General features: G+C 39.9%; 1 protein-coding gene across 3 annotated transcripts in view; it reads left to right on the forward strand.

Annotated features, from left to right (window-relative positions):
- Positions 1 to 20,264, forward strand: part of B3GAT2 (beta-1,3-glucuronyltransferase 2) — a 211,392-nt gene that overhangs the window by 106,364 nt on the left and 84,764 nt on the right. For all 3 annotated transcript variants that reach the window (XM_081904931.1, XM_081904929.1, XM_081904932.1), the window contains one exon: positions 12,756 to 12,808. The gene's annotated coding sequence lies outside the window, so the exon portion shown is untranslated. The remainder of the gene's footprint in view (positions 1 to 12,755; positions 12,809 to 20,264) is intronic.

Genomic DNA, 20,264 nt, shown 5'->3' on the forward strand with positions numbered 1-20,264 from the left:
ATCCTCATAGGAAATCATCCTTTCTTCCACGGATTTCCATCATCTTATAGAGCTCTCAGTTTCCTGGTTGTAGTTTATCTTGTTGATGAATATTCTTAGAACTGGGGAATCAATATAATTTAAGCTTTTAAAACCTTGGTCGGCTGAGCTAATATAATTCTACATACGCTACAACAAAATGTCCTTGAGTATGCATCATCCTGTATCTTACATCGTTGCCAGTTAAATGGCTCCTGTGATTAAAATAATTAATGAACTTCACAGCCTCCTACTCTTTATGTCTTCCATAAAATGGATAACATTTATTTAGCACTCAAACTGTTAAAGAGTACAAATCTCATCCTTTGCTGGCAATTGAAATGAGGGCTGAAAAAGAAGACTGATTCCTTTGTCTGTTGAGAACATGCTCAAGACTTTGACCTCCAAAACTCCATTAACTTTAAGTCAGATGCTTTTGCTACCCAACGAGCCTGCATTTAGAGCCCCTAAGTAGAGCTTACCCTCAGCAAGGGGTCCCATCACATGATACCAGTGTAAGATACCAGCAGTGTAAGAGCTGCTTTTCCTTGGCTTTCTCTCTTGTTCCAGAGATGTATGTGTACACTGTAGGGTAGCCCGCCTCATATAGCCAGCATGTTTGAATCGAATTAATGCATAAAGGGGTTAAAACCACAGAGTAAGCTAGCCCTCCCCTCCCCTCCCCCCGCTCCCTCCTTCTCCCCTTCACCCCGTCTGCTCTTCTTGTTCTCCTTTTTCTCTGCTAACTCCCCCCTCTTGACTAAAGCTTTTAGAACCCTGCTCAACTAAGGGACTAATATTGCACTAATCAGTAATTGGACTAATTAGCGGGAGAAGGGAAGAAACGTCTGCTTTTGAGGACATTACGTGCCTAAAAAGAACTTACCTGACAATTAGAATTAGACAAGGTCTTACAAATTAAGAACAAGATCGAGACAGAGAGGATCTACCACGGACCAAATGCATTGCCTCTGATCACTGTATATGGACTTACTGATTAATGATTATTGCTCATTAGGAGGGAAACAGAGGCAGGAAATGTAAATCCTAACAAGGGGATAAAGCGAACGTAAGGAAATAGTGGATGGTGTTAAGAATAGATAACTCTGCGTGGAAAGAGGAAGAGAGGGACTGGTATAAAGGTACATGATGTCACATACAGGAAAGAAGGGGACGAATGGGGGGACCCCAGGAGACAGGAGGGGTTCCAAACAGGAGGTGGACTTTAAGTCAGATATTCTGAAGATGTTAGCGGAGATTAAACAAAGTCAAGCTAATGTAGAGCATAAGTTAGAATCGGTGGATAATAGAATTGGGATATTGGATAAAAAAATGGAGGAAACTGTGAATGAACTAAAGGGTCAAATAAAAGAAATATTTAGGAGGACACAGCTCACAGAGGAAGGATTTAAAAAGGTAAAGGTGGAGATAAGAGATATCAAGAGAGATAAGGAAAAGATCAAATCAGAAGTGACGGAGTTAAGTAAGACACAGGAAGAGATGAAAGATATTATAGCGATGAATGAACTAAGGCAGAGGGAGGTGAATCTGAGGCTGAGAGCGGTCTCAGAAACACAGAATGAAAATATTAAAGAAAGACTGACGAAGGAGCTAGCGGAATGGATGGGTCTACCAGTGGAAGAAATGGCTAATAGTATACTGAACGCATTTAGAATGCGCGTTAATGTGACAAAAGCAAAGAAATTCACAGGTGACTGTCTGATCACATTTAAAAATAAAGAAATGAGAGACAGGATCCTCCAGAGGAATAGAGAAAAGAGATTGAACATAGATGGGAACTACATAATTATTTTTAAAGATGTCCCAATCAGATTATTGAAACGGAGAGACTCTTACAAACCCTTGACGCAGACACTGAAGAAAAATAAGATTGAGTTTAGGTGGGAATTCCCGGAAGGGATATCATTTATATACAGAGGTAAAAGACATAAGTTGACAAACCAAGAAGAGACCGGGAAATTCCTTAGGAAATATAAAGAACTTAAAGTGGAGGTATTTGGAGCGGGAAGAGCGGACAGGGCCCCATCAGGAGAACCAAGAGTGTCAGAAGAGGGAGAGGAGGGGGGGAGCGGGTCAGGAGAGGAGGTAGAAGAAGAAACGGAAGACTTAGAGAATATATAATAGATAGCAAGACCTTAAAGAATAGTTAAAGGAAAAGCTAAGCATTATGGGACTAAAAATTTGGAACTGGAACATCAATGGGATGAACGATAAAAAAAAGAGAAATAAAATTGAACAATGTCTGAAAAGGAAAAATATGGACATTATTTGTCTCCAGGAGACGCACGTGGCCAGAAAGCATAGGAAAGTGTTAATTAATAAACGGTTGGGAAATGAGTTTGAAACCTTGGATAAGGTAAAGAAAAGAGGTGTGGTACTGTATATCAGCAACAAAATAGAAGCTAAAACAATGTTTAAAGATGAGGAGGGGAGGATGATAGGGGTCAATATTAATTGGCAAGGGGAAAAGATGATGGTAGTAGGGATTTATGCCCCGAATGGTAGCAAAACTGAATTCTTTAAAAGATTAGAAGAAAAATTAATGGAATACGCAGACCAAAAGATAATCTTAATGGGCGATATGAACGCAGTTGTTTCGCTGGAGATGGATAGACTTAGAGATGGAGTAAACAAAGAAGGGAAGTTACCAAAATCCTTTTTCACCATGGTGGATAACTGCAGTCTAGTAGACATCTGGTGTCTTAGACACCCACTTGAAAAACAATTTACCTTTCATTCAGAACCTAACCAATCACTTTCACGAATAGATCAGATTTGGATTTCAAAAGAACTATGCTCAAGAGTCAAATCTATAGAAATAAGACCGAAAACAATATCAGACCACAACCCATTAGAAATGGAATTGGAAAGCTTAGAGACAAGAACCTTTAGATGGAGATTAAAAGACTATCTATTAGACGATCAGAAGGTGGTGGAAATGGCAAGGAAAAAACTATCAGAGTATTTTAAGGATAATTGTGACAAAGGCACAAAGGACAACATAATCTGGGACGCAAGTAAGGCGGTAATAAGAGGGTTCTTTATTCAACAGAATGCAATCAAAAATAGGAATAGAGAGAAGAATAAAGAGGAAATTCTAAGACAGATAATGGAAAACGAACAAAAATTAGTTCAAAAGCCCAACTGCCCAAAAACAAAGGAAAAAATAAAAATCTTACAAACTCAGTTTGCCACAATATTAAACAGAGAGGTAGAGTGGAACATTAAAAGACTTAGGCAAAGAAATTTCGAACTGGCGAACAAACCAGGCAAATGGCTTGCCTGGCAAACTAAAAAGAGGAAAGAGCAAGGGATAATTAACAAAATAATAACAGACGGGGAAGAAAGAACTGACCCCAAAGGAATCAGGAGTGAGTTCCTTAACTACTATAGAAATTTGTACAAAGACCAAGAGAGAGTCGGCTTGAGGAAGATAGATAGATTTCTGAAGGAGAAAGGGGGACAAAAAATCCCAACAGAAGGAAAACAAAGACTAAATACCCCAATTGAAAATGAGGAAATAGAGGAGTTAATTAGGGACCTAAAGAGGGGTAAAGCACCAGGTCCAGATGGATTTACTGCTGGCTATTACAAAGAAATGAAATCTATATTGGTGGGACCCCTGAAAAAGACTATGAATAACATCTTAAAGAAAGGAGAAATTCCGGAAACTTGGAAGGAAGCATACATCACGTTTATCCCCAAACAGGACGCGGACTTAACGCAAGTTAAAAATTACAGGCCAATCTCACTGCTGAATATAGATTATAAGATATTTGCAGGAATTCTAGCAAGAAGGTTAAAAAATGTTCTAGTAGATATTATCCATACGGACCAGGCAGGATTTCTGCCAGGCCGACAGATGAGAGACAATACAAGAAGTATTATTGACATGCTAGAATTCTTGTCTGTCAGGATTGACAAACAAGTTATCATGATGTTTATTGATGCCGAAAAGGCATTTGATAATGTCATATGGAATTTCATGCTGAGAAACCTAGAGTATATGGACGTAGGCAACGACTTTTTCAACGGGGTAAGGGCAATATACACAGAACAGAAGGCCAAATTGATTGTAAACAATACGGTAACGGAAGAGATAAAGATACGAAAGGGAACAAGACAAGGATGCCCGCTCTCTCCGTTACTATTTATAACAGTATTAGAAGTCCTTTTAAATTCTATAAGACAAAATGGAAATATAAAAGGAGTGACTTTAGGACATAACGTATACAAAATCAAGGCCTTCGCGGACGACCTAGTAGTGATGACAGAAGATCCAATAACCTCAACAAAAGAGTTACTGAAGGAGATAGAACTATTTGGAGAAGTGGCTGGGTTCAAACTAAACAAGACAAAAACAAAAATGATATGTAAAAATGTAGACCCAAGGACAATAGAATCAATCCAACAGCAAACGCAGATAGAGACGGCCAAAAAAGTCAAATATCTCGGCATCTGGCTAACATCTAAAAATATAGACCTATATAAAAATAATTATGAGCCAGTGTGGAGGGAAATAAAGAGAGATTTAGAAAAATGGGGACGGTTAAAACTGTCAATGTGGGGAAGGATTAATATAATTAAGATGAACGTCCTACCAAGATTAATGTTCCTATTCCAGACTATCCCTATAATAAAAGGGAGTAGGATTTTTAGAGAATGGCAGAGGTCAGTTTCGAGATTTATTTGGCAGGGCAGAAAACCCAGAATTCAATTCAAATTACTAACAGATGTAAGGGAAAGGGGGGGATTTGCCCTGCCAGATCTGAAATTGTACTATGAGGCATCGTGCCTGAGCTGGCTAAAGGATTGGGTTAAACTGGAAAATACGGAGCTACTTGATTTGGAGGGCTTCGACAACTGCTTCGGTTGGCATGCCTATTTGTGGAAGAACAAAATGAAAGTACATAAAGGTTTCAGTAACCATATCTTTAGAGGGTCGCTAATTGAAGTGTGGGAAAGATATAAAAACCTGCTGGAACCGAAAACACCACACTGGCTGTCACCTCTTGAAATAACAAGTATAAAAGTCACTAATATGAGAAGCAACTGGGCAACATACAACCAACTAGTAACGAAGGTAGATGGAAAGTGGAGAACCAAACCTTATGATCAAATAAAAGAATATGTTTATGATTGGCTCCACCACCAACAGGTAAACCAGATGCTTAGCAAGGATATTAAAGAAAGAGGCTATGCAGACAAAGACTCTAAATTTCAGACGGAGATAATAAACAACAAAGTGAAAAATATATCTAAGATGTATAGAATGCTGTTAGACTGGAATCTAGCCGATGAGGAAGTCAAATCAGTGATGATCCGCTGGGCAAAAGATATAGGCCATAGTATACAATTTGAGGACTGGGAAAAGTTATGGAAGGACGGGCTGAACTTCACGGCGTGTACTGTGATAAAAGAAAACGTTATGAAGATGTTTTATAGGTGGCACCTGACACCTATGAAACTCTCAAAAATGTACAAGGTGGATAACAAGTGTTGGAGGTGCAAAGAGGTAGAGGGCTCCTTCTACCACATGTGGTGGGAATGCCGAAAAATAAAACAGTTTTGGGAGAAGGTATATACGGAATTAAAAAAGATACTAAAGTACACGTTTATAAAGAAACCGGAAATCTTCCTATTAGGGATACTACGACAAGAGATAAAAAAGGAAGATCGCAGATTGGTATACTATGCGCTCGCGGCAGCAAGGGTTGTAATAGCTCAGAGGTGGAAACAGCAGGAAACCCCAACAGTGGAGGAGTGGAGATCTAAACTATCGGAATATGCAGAGCTCGATAAACCAACGGGGAAAATTAGATATATAAAAGACCAAGTGTTCACTAAGGACTGGGGAAAGTACGCAGATTATCTGGAATGTATAAGTGAAGGGCAAATAACGCTAAAGGGATTTAAAGATGTACTGTGATAGATTATGGGATATTGTGTAAGGAAAATAGAGAATAAAAGTAGGTATAATGGCAATATCAACGATGAAACGTGTAATCTTATCTACTGCTTCGAATGATTTGCGGCCAAGCTGAAGGAAGTCCTGAAAGATATAGCCACGAAATAGGAGAGTTAAGAAAATAATAATTTTGTGTATTTTTGTATTTTTTATTTATTTTTACTGTATGTTGTCTTTCTTTTATCCTTTTTTGTGTACCTTTTCCTTTACCAGTGTGTTAACCTTTGTTTTTCTTTATGGAATAACTAATAAAAATTTATATCGGAGAAAACCACAGAGTAAGCTGTCCTGCAAGGCTTTGCCTATGTCACTCCCCCTCACCTTGGGATGACATCATAGGTAACCAAGCCTTTGCTATTCTCTCTTCTCCAGGTGAATTCAGTATATGAAGAGCTCTGAGCTGGTTGCTCCAGCCAGCTACATGGCTTTAACCATCCTTTTTGTTTCTTCCTTTCTTAAACCACAGATTTTGAGTGGCAGTAAACATTAGCAAAAGCCTGAAAGGATAGCCATATTTTAAAATGGAGCCTACATATTTTTCCCAATCATCCTTATGTGAAATAGGAAGAATATACATATATATTTAGACAAGTTCCAACACACTTAGCCAATGTTTTTCTCTCACCCATTCTACTATGTATATTTATAATCCTTTCCCCCAGTCTTTTTTCATCTACAGTGGTACCTCGGGTTAAGTACTTAATTCGTTCCGGAGGTCCGTTCTTAACCTGAAACTGTTCTGAAACCTGAAGCACCACTTTAGCTAATGGGGTCTCCTGCTGCTGCTGCACTAGCGGAGCACAATTTCTGTTCTCATCCTGAAGCAGAGTTCTTAACTCAAGGTACTATTTCTGGGTTAGCGGAGTCTGTAACTTGAAGCGTATATAACCTGAAGCATATGCAACCCGAGGTACCACTGTATTTCCTATTAAACATTTTTTTGTTTACTTTAAATCAATATGACTATTTGGTTTTCTTTACCTCCCCGCCCAGCTATGATGTTTCATTCTGAACATTTTGCTGAAGGAAGTACCGTAATCTAGAATCGCATATACTATAAAGCAGGCAGGTTTTATAATCTTCTTTTTCAATGAGCATTGATATTGGCATCTAGTAAGGAAGGCTGACAAATACAGAATTTTAATGCACATCAAACCTCAGGAATGTAATTTTTCTAACAAATTTCCTTCTTATTTAATGAAATTAAGCATGTACCTTAACTGAAACACCTTAGAATTGCATTCATCATTCTAAACGATATCACAATCCTACCTGAAAACATAAAGGAAGCTGCTCATATAAAGCACCCACTTTTCTTCAGGACTTTATAACCTAGGTTGCAAGTATCAGCTTTTCCTGTGGTCTTAATCACCACTTCTCCATCCTTGTGCAAGTTAATCATTCCACAACTTGCATTTTAAATCTAAGTTTTATACCATGGGTAGGCAAACTAAGGCCTGGTTGCCGAATCCGGCCCAATCGCCTTCTAAATCCGGTCCACAAATGGTCCAGGAATCAGCGTGTTTTTACATGAGTAGAATGTGTCCTTTTATTTAAAATGCATCTTCGGGTTATTTGTGGGGCATAGGAATTCGTTCGTTCCCCCCTCCCCAAAATATAGTCCAGCCCCCCACAAGGTCTGAGGGACAGTGGACCACCCCCCTGCTGAAATAGTTTGCTGACCTCTGTTTTATATCTTATATTTCGTATTTCACTTGATCTTTTATCTTCCTGTCGTTAGTATCCACTTTGCCCTTTGGGAGACCATTCCATCTTCCCAATGTTCAAACCTTAAAGGCAACTGGGGTCAAATACATGTTCCTCATCTCTTAATTACATCTTCACTCATCTCTTGTAAATATCTTCTACCATTTAATAATATTATTTCATTCAATTGGATCTTTGCTGCCAGCTGCCCAAAACATTGACCAGCACAGCCTTGTTGTTGTGTTGACTTTTTTTGTTTCTTTGCTAACATTTGGTAATCTCGTCTGAGGTAGGTAGTTAATTAACATGATGTGACTAAAAGCAGTCCAAGATAAAAGGAGCTGTAGCTTTGTCAACTCTGACTTCTCAAGACCCAGATTCCTTTTTAGAAACAAAATCTGGTGGAGAAATGATCTCACTTAATAAAACCTACCTTCCTTCCTTCCTTCCTTCCTTCCTTCCTTCCTTCCTTCCTTCCTTCCTTCCATGAGCCAAGCATCCAGGCTTACATCAATTCCAGCTTAAACTAATTCTGAATTCTACATTTGCACCTATTTCATTAAGATTGGCTATAGCTTGCCTGCATGGGAACACAAAAACACAAGTTTGTGTGATGATCTATGTGCACCTTGCACCCCCCCCTCCACTTCTTGGTACTTCAAGGTGTTTTCTATATAGGAAATTTCTAACATTTTACTTAGCCCTAAATCAGGGACATTAACTGGACTAAGATACGTTAGCCCCTGGTCTGGGGGAGGCTCGTGTCCCTCTCTGCTGTTCGCTTCAGTAATACCCATACACATTAAAACACACCATAGTTAACCAGACAACTAAAGATGGAAAGCGGCAATGATTAAAAATTCAGAAGGTAAAATTGCTCATCTTAGCAGTGCATTGGCAAGAATGTATGCCAAGGGAGAGGAGGGGAAATGCAATGAAAGAAGCTGTGAAAGTATCACATTGAAAAGCAAGGTGGTGACAATTGCATGCTGTAAATCTGTTCTGACTGCACCTGGAAGGCTGAATTCAGCTCACAGCACCAGATTGCCAGAAAGATTTCAGAAAAGAGTAGGATAACCTAGACTCATAAGGACACACTTGGAAAGGTAAAGGAATTAAGCCTATATATTGCCAGGTAAGGAGTGGCTTGCAGCCGTTATAAGGACAGGCTACCGACACCTGATACTACAAATACCTGTGTGTGTGTGTGTAGATGCAAAAGAGACTAAAGGAAAAGAAATGGAGTGAGACTGGAGAGTCAGTACCTGGTTTGGATTAGGTATATCCCTTTCCAACAACAATTTACCTTTCCTTGGGGCACAGAACAGAAGCAACTCTAAAACTGGATTTTATGGAAATCTAGCGTGGTGAATAACCTTATCAGCATTGAGGGAAGCTAATGAGCTAATTTGAAAAATTATTTGCATGTCATTTGCAAAAACACGATGGATTTCAAGCCATTTTCGGTAGGCATGACTCATTTATTCTGCCACATTCCTGTTCTGGAACTGTTAGTCCTTGATATTCAAAGCTTATGGTTATATCCAAAGTAGTCCTGAGTAATGTCTCCCATCAGTCCAAGGGGCACCCCCACTTTCCTCCCCCTCTCCCCCCATCCATTCTAGGGATTCCCTTAACTCTCTGGAGCAGATTTGAGGAGAGGAGAGGGGGAAAGCCCTGTTGCGCACTGATGCATCCTTGCACTGATGGGATGCATTAGATGGATACCACCTCAGGGTTGCCACCTCATAAAGCTAAGGAGTTCTTCTTCTGAACAGTGCCTGAACAGTGCCTGGGAGCTCCACCCAAGTTTCTCAGAGCTCCCCAGAGGAAGAGGAAGGTGCCAATGCATTACATGTATAAATAGTAAAAGAACACAGTTTATGTGATAGATAAATAAATAACTCAATGCGCAAATTTCTGTAATATAGGAATTAGCATTTTCAGTTTCTCAGCTTAGCACAGGATGATAAAATGGGGGAGAACCTTGTGTTCCTTGGAGGACAGGCAGGATATAAATGTAATAATGTGAAGTTTCAAGTGACGTAACAAAAATAGGTAGCGGAAGGAAGAGAATGTGTAGTTTTGTAGCAGCACTACTCGAAATGTGTTTTCCTTAGCAGCAAATCTCTACAGACGAATTCTACAAGAGGATTTCCATTAGGCTCTGGTAACAAAAGCTGTGGCCTGCCTTGCATGTTGCACTAAGCCTTAGCTTAGGAGAAATCTGAGTTCTAAGAGATGAACTCACAGCTGCTTTGTTCCTTCCTGGTCCTCATTTGCTGCCATGCTTTACTGAGCCAAATTTGGCTTAGTATGCCATCCAAACCCAGACTCAAGAGTAAGCTCTCTTGAGACTAACCATAAATTGTGACAAGCTTGTGGTTCGTCTAGGAAGGACATACTGTAAGCCTGAGTTTGGGCAACGCTAAGGTCAACCTTTGGTTTAGTGGAAGATGGTGCAGCAGCAGAAAAAAACCAGGAAGAAAGGAAGAAAGTGGATGTCAGTTCCTCTGAGAGAGTCTGCACTTTGGTGCAAAACCAGACCTTGGCTTAGTGTGGTGTGGAAACCAGGCAAATTAGCATTTAACTGCAACTGTGGCATGTGTTTTTGCAGGATAGAGCATACTTCATCTGGACACATGTGGTTTTTGCTTTAACAACAAACTTTGTTCCTTCTTTTTTTGGGAGGAATGCACAACCTTTCTGCTTTGTTCCTTCCTCTTCTCCTAAATTAGTCACGAAATCTTCCTAACCGGAAGGCTGTCACATGTAAACTGAAGAGCAATTTGTATTTTTGAATGATCTCCTTGTTTTCCAGTTGTACCTTGGGGAAGATTCCTATCGCTGTTTACTCTCCAGGCTGGAGATTGATGTGAGCAATCACATAGACCTCTCCTGGCCTGCATGCCAACAAGCACCCAAGCTTCCCTTTCTGCTTCTTTAGACTACCAACTATAAATTACCATTAATGGTAATGGTAACTACCATTACCGGATTTGTAGACTTGCTTCTGTCTTCTCTGAGATCTTGAACTGGGGGCATTAAGAGAATAACCAAATGGTTGACAGGCGGTGATTCACACAACTTGATATTTTCATCAGTAGCATCTGAGGTGCAAAGTCATGCACCCTCCCCTAAAGTTCATTTTTATTCAAGCTTGGGGCAAAATTGTCCTTTCAGATCTGCACCACAAATGTTAATTTGTAAATGCTTCTTTTCCTTCTGTGATCTCCCATTAATGTCAATGAGTTGTGTGTTTGCCAGTTTACAGAACAAACAAACAGACCCAAATGAAATGCTCCATTAGATATCTTGATTCTCATGGTCAGATGCAACGTTATGACCAACTTGTGATGTTCTTGCATTCATCAGTGAAGGCAGTTGCTAGAGTGTCCTTGCTAGAACAAAGATTTGTGATATTCAAAGCAAGCCTGCCTAGTGGGCCTCTGTATGAAGGGTGATATTCAACTAAGTTTTATGCAGAGTAGACCCACTGAAATAAATGTACCTAACTTTGTCACACTTGTTAGTTTTAGTGGGTCTCTGCTGAGTAAAACTTAGCTGAACCTGGGATAGCTCAGTTGGGAGAACATGAGACTTAATCTCAGGGTTGTGGGTTTGAGCCCAACATTGGGGAAAAGATTCCTGCATTTCAGGGAGTTGGACTAGATGACCCTCAAGATCCCTTCCAACTCTACAAATCTATGATTCTGTGAATGCCAACGTAAGTTGCTCCTATTTCCCAGAGCACTTCCTTTGCCCCTAGCTGCCTTTGCTGTCCGGCCGCAGTTCAGGACTCTACCCTGCCACTTCCTTTCATCAATGAATTTTCATTCCAAATCTGTTGGTGCCTCTTAAAGAGAGATATCCACCTCACTGGATCAACAGTGAGCCTCCTTTTGTGATATGACAATTTCCTCTGGTGTAGTGTCAAATATCAAAGTGCAGGAGCTCAGCATGGTAGCCTCCATAGCCTTGCACAACAAGTCAAGTCCAAAAATGTAGATATCTGTTTTGATACATATATATACACACCAAAGAGCAGCAGTATATAACATAACATCCAGTTTACTGTATTAGGTTTAGCTGACAATAATAGAATAATGAGCATGCAAAGAGTGGTATAGTGGAATCCTGGGGAGACTTTGGCTTCACATCCCTAAACAACCATGTGTCATGACTGCAATTCTGGGAGTAAGCTCTGCTGCACTCAGTGCTGCTGCTGATTGCATAGATTCTATTTATAAAATACCTTGAGCTTTAGAAAAAGAAATTCAGCTGTCTGAAATGCAACATTTAGCTTTTGATTAGAAATGTAGACATCTTGCAGAAAGGTGTTAATTAGAAATGTTGACTTCTTGCACAGATCTTGAGCCAGCTGAAATCCAACCTTTAGCTTGTAATTAGAAATGCAGACAAATTAGCAAAGGGATGTTACCCTTTGAACTGATAGTATGAAACAGGAACTCCATGAAAGAAGTCTGTTAGATATTTTTGTCATTCTCTGGCTTCTTCCATGCTAATTTGTCACAAACAACACTGAAACTTGAAAGCCTCATTATCACCTCATTCACCTGCTCTCAAGAAGAAGAAAAGCCTCAGAGCTGCACCGCCACCTGCATTCCTGTTCCACTACAGCACCAGTAATGTCCTCCTATCAAAACTGAAAATCATTTGGCAAAGAAACATGCCAGTTCAAGTGCTAGTGTCTTAGTACGTGGAGTGCAAGATAAATAGATAGATGCAGCTATAACTACAAAAGTGGCAAACATGTTTTGCATTACATCTAACATATGGGACTCCAGACAGACACAGAACTGGTAAGTGGGAGGGTTCTGTTTTAACATAGATGCATTTTAGAGCATTTGATGTGAAAAATGTTTGCATTGAATACAGTTTAAAAAAAAAAAAGCATAAACTTAGAAAGATACAGGAGGAAAAATTGCAGAGGTGGCCAGTGTCAGGTTCATAGATAATCTGGGTCTCACCAAATTTAAAGGACGTAGTTACATGAAAGCTTGTTGTTTCCATTTTACAGATGGGTTGCTGAGGCTGAAACTGAATGAGTTGCCCAAGGCCTCCGAGAAAGAGGTAAGTGTTACACCCAGAATGTTTAGATCCAACAGCTATTGGATAAAGCGATAGACATATATCCCTGTTGCACGGCAGGATTAAATATCTAAATGGTATCCCACAAAGTTAAAAAACAAACAAACACCCTCTTCTTGCATACTAGACTCCTATAAATAGGGAATCCTTTAAACTCAAACATTTCATTCCCCATTTGCATTTTAGAATGGTATATTCCAGCCACATCTATATCACACAGGGCTGCAAATTATGCCATTTTGTTGTTTGTCATCCACTACATCACACTGGCTGTAATTGCAGAATGAAAGGGGTATTGTGAGCTCATAAGCTGTAGACTGGATCTCTATTTAAGGGCACACTTCCCTCCTTACTACCATATGAGGAATAACCAGGGTTTGGACATTTGTTTTACAGTAATCTGGACATTTACACATAGGCCATCAAGAAAACAAATCCTGTTAAGAAGGTTGATCCTACTAGCATTGACATACATTTTGGAGAGGAATTTTTGCTAGCCCCTGGTGACTTTCCTGATTATTTATAGGAGTACTGAACACATAGCAGGCAAATTATGTGTACGCATAGAACAGAAATTCTAAAAAGCTCTTTGGTTCCACCCCCTCCTTTATCAGCATGAAGCTCCCCTTAACAGTAATAGTCTGCTGCCCCCCAGGGGCAAGAAATAACATGTAGCCATGGTCTCTGTGTGACCTATATCAGTATCAAGCAGAAGTCTCTGATTCAGCCGTATGTACTGAGCTTCATGGTTAAGCAAACTCAGTTGTTCAGGGATATTGTCTGAGGTGTGTGTGTTTTTTTAATATGTTGCTATTAAATTGCATTGAAAGAAAGCTTGAAAGTTAGCATGGAAAGTTTGTGTTATTCTGACTTCATTTGGTGATATGCACGTTTATTAACTAATCTGTCTGCCTTGACAAAGCAAACCTTGGAATAGCATAATACATATGTATAGAGAAATTTACATGTTTACAGAAACAGCTATGCTGATGTCAAGAATCATCAAAAGGGTTATTTGCTGCTAATGAACATTCATTTGAGCAGTAATATATGTGCCTAAACAAAAAGGGATGCAATGGTTGTCATCGTTGCCCTTTTCCCTTGCTGATGAACAAATACTGCCCAGCTTAGGGGAAGGAAAGGTTGTTCATTAAAATACATGAGGCTAATCTACAACACAGTTGTGATACTTGTGACTATTCAAAAGTTCAGTTGCACATCAGATCTGCTTTGCCAACACTCTTTCTCCAAAGGACAACTGAAAGTTAGAAACAACGCTCTGGAAGCCTGGGATGCAAAATGCCTTTTGTTTCAGCAGTTACCATTTCACAGCTGCATGTTTGTATTTGCCATATTTGCATCCTAACCTTCCACAAAGGAACACAAGGCAGCACGCAAGGGGTTATCCCATTTTATTCCATAACAGCCCTGTGAGATGTTAACTTGCCCATGTCATCTGAGGGATCTGAATCCAAGACAGTTGCTCTTTTCTTTCCTTTCTCTCTGACTCCCTTCCTTTCCATGACAATAATGTCATGTGCTAGCTCGCTCCAGGTTCAGATTTGTGCAACTGCAACCAATTCAAACCAAATAATTTGGACAGTTGCCATCTTAAAGTGTTTGGACATCCAGAAAGTTGCAGAATTATAAGACCATGTACTTGGGGTCAGGATCTGGGTCTGTGGTGCTGTGTATTTGTAAATGTGTCTATTTAGTGGCATCTATGCACCAGCTTAGGGACGTGGTTGGCGCTGTGGTCTAAACCACAGAGCCTAGGGCTTGCCAATCGGAAGGTCAGCAGTTTGAATCCCCGCGACAGGGCAGGAGCAGGGACCGAACAACGGGAGCTCACCCTGTCGCAGGGATTCGAACTGCCGACCTTCTGATTGGCTCTGTGGTTTAACCCACAATGCCAATAGGTACCTAACTTTAACCATACATAGGATTCCGTGCAGACTTTTAATTTATGTTTCTAATCCCAGTGCTTCTATACATTCTGACACATATGTTCTATTAGAAGTTTTCTTCTGAATGAAAGTGATGTTAGAAACATCTAGTTCTATCACTGATCTGGCAATCTTGCTTCACATAATACACGGAATGACTTTCATCTTAAACCAAATGCAATTTGCCAAAGTGTGGTACACAATGAAATTATGCAATAGACGTTAAAACATCCATCAATTTCAAATTTTTATTTGTTCAAAAAATTAAATTACAGGGGTGAACTCAGAGGAAAATACATTTCGGGAGGAAAGTACTTGTGATACAGGGAGTCCCCTCTTACATTAATTTTCATTTATGGTGAGATGAAGTTTGAAATTAGATTCAGATTGCAAATTACAGCTTCATACAGGCTCCCTGTTGCTTGCATTGAAATGCTTGGATTCCTGAAGATGAAACAATTTTGTTTCCTGTAATAAGGCTGCAAGAGACATATGTCCCACTGGTAGAATAATAATAAGTGAAGTAAAGGAGACAGGCCTTTTTTATTCAACTTGGTAAACAGCCAGGATTATATTAAGCTAAAAAATCATGCATGGAAAGAGAATCTGTCATATAGCAGGCTTAAACTTAATCCTGAGTTTACAGATATCTTGTCTCTTCAGATTCCTCAGCACCTGATTAAAAAAAAAAACAGGACTGAAATGCACAGAATCGACTTGTCAATAGTGCGTGTGTGTGTTTTAAGACATCGATTTCTTAGATTTCCACACACTGTCAATATTTTCCCTTTCTAATTCTGGTTAATTTTTTATATTGGTGAAATGACTCGGTATCCATTTTAGAGAAATGTCTTTTCAAAGGTTAGTTTGACAACAAATTAGACTGTTTCAGCATTCAGTTAACTTGCTTGCAATAAATGCAATGTAGACACACAGTTGCTTACAGTGTTTCATCTCTGGGAATATATTATGCACACAGTTATTATAACTATTGCAACAGTTTGTGCCATTAGATAGATAAATAAATAAGTAAATATTTATATCCCATCTGTAACCAAGGTTTGCTGTTCATGGTTTGTCGGGAGCAAGACAAACTAGGATTTTGGATGCCATGCTAAGCCAAATGAATCTATGTCTTAGCTCACAGCAGAAGGACCAGGAGAGGAGCACAGCAGCTGCCATCTCCTGGAACTATCAGACTTGTCTGTTCGTGGTAAGGCACGATTTGGCTTACCATTATGTGCAAACCAGCTTGCTGTTGTGCTAAAAGCATGCAGTGGAATCCAGGCCCTTTTAACTCTTGGCTGAGTATAGAAACTTGGCTGTGCCAATTATTTAAAAGTTCTAAAGGCTGAAGGACTGCACCTTCCCTCCCACATTGCAGGCTTTAGCTGATGGTTGCCCATCCTATCACAGGTACTGCACACATTGTTTTGGGAGGGGGAGGCATTTACTATTTGGGCTAGAGGATTCTTAAGGTCCCTTCCAACTCCACAGTGTTATGATTCTGTTCAGCAAAATCCCTTGGGCTGGCCCAGAACAGGTGACACAACAACATGCTTTGTCTCTCTCTTTAAAGCAGCCACAGTGCCTGCTTTAAAGTGAATGGAGAAAAGTTTTTCCTCCTTCTCTCATAATACTAGAATTCATGGACATCCAAGCTGAGTGTTGGAAGATTCGGGACAAAGAAAGAAAGAATTTTAACCCCCATGAAGTGCATAGTTAGTGTGCCCTCATAGCCACCAACCTAGGTGCCTTTAGATGATGATTGAACAATTTCATAGAGGATAAGACTATCAATGTCTACTAGCCTGGATGGCTGCCTCCACAGCTGGAGGCAACAATGCTTATGAATACCAGTTGCTGGAAACTACAGGAGGGGAGAGTACTCTTGGGCTTGTGTCCTCCTTGCATGCTTCCTATACTAGGCATCTGGTTGGTCACCGTGAGAGCAGGAGGCTGGACTATTGAGAACTAGTAGTTCCAGCTTGTGCACAGGTTACTTCCTTTTGGAAACTGCCTAACCACTTTTGACATAAGCCATTGGTTTATGGATTCTTCTGGATTATCCAGTTCCAAGGCCACCCATGCTTGCACCCACATGAAGATCACAGGTGCCACTTGGAAAGCAAAACAAGGGCCTCCATATTGCCGTATTTCAAAATGTGGAAGGCATACTAATATCTCTTTGACCTCTTCTCCCCAAAGAGTTCTGATATGTTGTGATACTTTGATCTGAAAAAGAGGGGTGGCTGAGGGCAAAATATAACATACAGACAGACCCTAGGGATGCGGGTGGCACTGTGGTCTAAACCACTGTGCCTCTTGGGCTTGCTGATCAGAAGGTTGGCGGTTCAAATCCCCACGACGGGGTGAGCTCCCATTGCTCTGTCCCATCTCCTGCCAACCTAGCAGTTCAAAAGCATGCCAATGCTGCAGCGGGAAGGTAAACAGCATTTCTGCATGCTCTGGCACTTGTCACGGTCCTCCATGCACCAGAAGCAGTTTAGTCATGCTGGCCACATGACCTGGAAAGCTGTCTGTGGACAAACACCAGCTCCCTTGGCCTGAAAGCGAGTGCCACAACCCCATAGTCGCCTTTGACTGGACTTAACCATCCAGGGGTCCTTTACGTTTACCTTTACATTTACAGACAGACCCATATAAGCAATGAAACAAAAGTCTGCTTACCACTTCAAGCAAAGAGAATCTGCCGCATCAATCAAAAGCTCTTATTCCACCTCTGGAAGAAAGAGTTTCATGAAGCTAAATGCCACCTCCCACCATCCAGCTTCTACTTTAATTCAACTATTGTAGCTGTAAACGTGGCTGCTTTATATTTTCAGTTCTCCCATCATTTCCTGGGTTTAGCCATTACTCAGAAACAGGGCTAATGCACTAGATGTCTTAGCAAATTCATCACTCTTATTGTGTCTGCTTCTAGTCATATGGTCTGTAATAGATATTTCATATTTCACTTTCCTTTCTCTCTCTCTCCTATCTCTTTGTCCTTTCCTAATCACCATCCCCAACAATATTTGCCAGGAGGTACATTTCTCCAGCATACAGTTTCCTGTGGATTCTAGATTAGATACCATTTCTACCCCCTGATGTACCGTATTGTATAATGCTGACTTATGTAAACGACATTGTTGTAAACTGATAAGGCTTTGCATTCTGCTCTTGTATTCATCTCTACCTTCTCACTAATTTCTTGCTAGGGTACTGCCAAAGATTTCAGCTCTGTTTTATTTAACTCCTCAGGGCCCAAACAGATGTTACAAGAGACACAGAATTGCCACTGCTCTGTATGTCTTCGTTTTCTTTCTTATAGCATCTAATACAAACAATGCATGACATTATTGCACTGTGCTCCTGCCTCCACTGCTATCCAATGACGTAAGGAGGAGTAGGGAGATGCAAAGTGCAATTATATATTATTATTTTTTAAAATATTTTTATTCATTTTCACCAACATAGACAATAACAAAAACATACAAAACAAGAACAACAACAACCAAACAACACAAACTAACACTAATGTGACTTCCCCAAACCTCCCCTTCACTGCATCCTTAGTTTTAAGGTGTTAATTCTTAGCAAACCTTTGATCAATTTCAAAACTCTTTTTCCTTAAGTTTTCTCATGTTTCAAATTTAACCGCTATAATTCTGTATCTCATACCTTTTGACATTTTAACATTCCAAAATTTTACAACAATTCTTAAGATAGATTTTAAACTTCCTCCAGTCCTCTTCCACCGTCTCTCTCCTCTGGTCACGAATCCTGCCGGTCATCTCGGCCAGTCCCATAAATTCTGTCACCTTGATTTGCCATTCTTCCAGAGTAGGTAGTTCTTGAGTCTTCCAATACTTTGCCAGTAGAATTCTTGCCGCCATGGTTGCGTACATGAAGAATGTTCTGTCTTCCCTTGGTACCATTTGGCCGACCATGCCCAAGAGAAAAGCCTCCGGTTTTTTAACAAATGTCCACTTAAGGATTTTCTTAATTTCATTATAGATCATCTCCCAATAGGCCTTAATCTTTGGGCAGGTCCACCAAAGGTGGTAAAAGGTTCCTTCACATTCATTACATTTCCAGCAATTATTATTGGGCAAATGATATATCTTTGCTAGCCTGGTTGGGGTCATGTACCACCTATAGATCATTTTCATTATGTTCTCTTTTAAGGCACTACATGCCGTAAACTTAATGTCTGTGTTCCATAACCTTTCCCAGTCTGCAAACATAATCTCATGACCAATGTCTTGTGCCCATTTAATCATCGCTGATTTTACTGTTTCATCCTGTGTGTTCCATTTCAGCAACAAATTTTACATTCTAGACAGAATCTTAGTATTGGGCTCCAATAATTCTGTTTCTAACTTTGACCTCTCCTTCTGAAATCCTACTTTCCTGTCTTGTTTGAACGTCTCATTAATCTGCTGGTAATGTAACCAGTCTCGGACTTTAGGTTTCAATTTCTCCATACTCTGTAATTTGATCTTTTCACCATCATATTCTATGATTTCACCATATTTTGGCCAGTCTGGATCCATATTAAGTTTTTTTACCGCCTTGGCTTCCAGGGGTGACAACCACCTGGGGGTTTTGTTCTCCAACAAATCTTTATATCGGTTCCATACATTAAACAATGCTTTCCTGACAATGTGGTTTTTGAAACCTCTGTGCACCTTTACCTTGTCATACCATAAATATGCATGCCAGCCGAAATTATTATCATATCCTTCTAAATCTAAGATGTCTGTATTCTCAAGAAGTAGCCATTGTTTCAACCAGCAAAAAGCTGCTGCTTCATAATAAAGTCTTAAGTCCGGCAGGGCGAAGCCCCCTCTTTCCTTTGCATCTGTTAAAATTTTGAATTTTATTCTGGGTTTTTTGCCCTGCCAGACAAAATTAGATACATCTTTCTGCCACCTCTTGAAACAGTCCATCTTATCCAAAATTTGCAGTGTCTGGAATAAAAACAACAATCTCGGCAATACGTTCATCTTAATAACAGCAATTCGGCCTAACAAGGAAAGTTTCAACCTAGACCATGTGTCAAAATCTTTCTTAACTTCCAACCAACATTTCTCATAGTTATCTTTAAATAGATTCGCATTTTTAGATGTTAGATTCACCCCCAGATATTTAACTTTTTTTGTTACTTCCAAACCGGTTTCCCTTTGAAAATTCTCTTTTTCCCCCAGCGTCAAATTTTTCCCCAACACCTTTGTCTTTTGCTTGTTTAGTTTAAAACCTGCCACTTGACCAAATTCTTCAATGAGTTCTAGAATCCTTTTTGTGCTGGCTTCAGGTTGTTGCAAAGTCAGAACTAGATCGTCTGCAAATGCCCTCAACTTATAATGCTTTGTTCCCAATCTTATTCCTTCTACCTGCTGGTCCCTTCTAATCATATTCAACAGTACCTCCAGGGCTGATATAAACAATAGAGGGGACAATGGGCATCCCTGTCGTGTTCCTTTTTC

Source organism: Podarcis melisellensis, assembly GCF_964234715.1.
Source record: "Podarcis melisellensis genome assembly, chromosome: 3".
Lineage (NCBI taxonomy): Eukaryota > Metazoa > Chordata > Lepidosauria > Squamata > Lacertidae > Podarcis > Podarcis melisellensis.